This window comes from Silurus aristotelis, assembly GCF_946808225.1.
Source record: "Silurus aristotelis genome assembly, chromosome: 19".
Taxonomy (NCBI): Eukaryota; Metazoa; Chordata; class Actinopteri; order Siluriformes; family Siluridae; genus Silurus; species Silurus aristotelis.
The window spans coordinates 13,692,525-13,694,833 of NC_139592.1; positions in this window are offsets into that span (position 1 = coordinate 13,692,525).

Sequence of the window (2,309 nt, forward strand, 5' to 3'; positions counted from 1 at the left end):
TCTACTTACTGAGGTACAGTTTTGTGTTCTGCAAGGATCTGTCTTAAGCCCACTGCTTATTTTTTATAAATGCTACTTCTGGTTGAAATTATTAATAGCATAGTATTAGCTTCCACTGGTATGCTAAAGATACATATTTGTATGTTACAGTAAAGCCATATTGGATATATAATCTTAATAATGTTGAGGAATCTGTAAGGGACATTGGACAGTGGATGCTTGTTAACTTCGTTCTGCTTAGTTCTCACCCTCTGGTGTTTTGTATTGTTTTTTAAGATTCATAATCACATTCTTGATATCACCCACATGAGGATGGGTTCCCCTTTTGAGTCTGGTTCCTTTCAAGGCTTTTTTCCTCATACCATCTAAGGAAGTTTTTTCCTTGCCACAGTCACCTCAGGTTTGCTCATCCATTGTAAAAAAGTGCTATAGAAATGAACTTGAAACTTAATTCTGATAAGACAGAAGTATTTTTATTAGTACCACATGCAGCTAGAAGTAAATGTTTGGATTGCATGGCATCTAACGCTTGGATTATTTAGCATCCAACATCTTACGTAGACATTCTGTTTCACGTAAAGGAGTTAAAGACTTTAGTCTGATTATTGCCTCTAGTCATTTCTTTAAGGCTCATTTAAATAACCAGGACCTTCTTTTATCTTAGAAATATTGATGAAATAAGAAATATGATGTTGTTACAGGATGCTAAAAAAAAAGAGTTTAGTTCATGCTTTTTATCTAAATTGGACTACTGTAACGCCTCACTGTCTGAATGTTCTAGTAAGTGCATTAGTAAGCTTCAGTTAGTCCAGCAGTTAGCAGCAAGAGTCCTTACCAGAACCAGGACATATGACATCACCAATGTTTTAGGCATTCTGCATTGGCTCCCAATAAATTCTCAATAAATAGAGTGTTTTGGTGAACTGGAATATATGGATGCTCTCATCCTCCCCCACTCCTACACGGTCACTCAGGTTTTTTGATGGTGGTGTGGTGGGCTGTCTCTTATCCCAGAAATCCCTTATGTCTGTGATACTTTCTGGCTCCCCTTTTAGTTATGCTGCTATAGTTAGTCTTGCCAGAGACCCTACTTGCACCCTGGTCACATTGTGGAGTGTCTTAATCATTTATGTAACAATAAAAATACCTAATAATGCTAATTTATCTCTGTGTCACCCCTCTACACTCTCTCTCTCTCTCTCTCTCTCTCTCTCTCTCTCTCTCTCTCTCTCTCTCTTTCTCTCTGTTTAGTTAAACATGATCCTGAGGTATCAGTTAATAGTGATCCTGTCCCTTTCATTTCTTCGGCTCTGCCTGATTCATCACGGCACTTTACCTCTGGATGGAGTTCTCTTCAATTGGAAACCACTCTGTGCAGCTGGGAATGGTTTCAAATAAACAGTCTAAAGATCCTTGAACTATGAGGATGGGTTTAAAAAGTAATTCATATCAACAGTATTTACTGCATTTGCATATGAATGTACATGTCCATCACAACAGTTTATTTCAACAATGATGGAACTATAATGAATAGCTATATAATAGTTAGAATATATAACTATTCATATAACTATAATATAATATAGTTATATAATTTCCTTCTGAGTCTGGTTCTATTCAAAGTTTCTTCCTCAAAGCATCTTAGTAGTTTTTCCTCGCCACAGTCAACATCCACTTGCTCAATAGGGATAAACGAATAAAGCACTTATGGTGCTTATAAGGCACTAAACATACATTCCGTCTTTATAACCTCTTCATCTCTGTAAGGTTACCTGGGGCAATGTCCTTTGTTAAATGCGCTATATAAATAAAACGAAATTAAAATAATAACCACAAACACTTCAAAGACTTTGTGTTTTCAATTCAGTCTATTTGTTGTAAAGTGATCCCTATTCGTTAATTCCTAGTATAATTTAGTTTGCCTGGTGGAAACACAAAACAATATGTCCAAAATCCTGACAGCTTCTGTCAGCACCAAGACTCAAACTCAGGCCAATGGCATGATTTTGTTCAATGTTCAAGAGTTCAACCATTCAAATCAACGATGGAAACGTGGGAAACGGGCAGAAATGTGAGATTGCATGGGTTATCTCGCAAGGGTTGGTCAATAAATCTAATGCAATAAATGAGTATGACCATCACAACCAAAAATATCTCAGAAACTTCATCTAACAAAGAGAGATCCTAAGGACAAGAACGAGAAAATCGCAAAGGTGGGCAAAAACAAACGCGTTATCTACTCATTGCAAAGGCCGGCCTAAACACCAGCTAAACACCAAAGGGACAGCATGTACGTGCATGGGGACAGC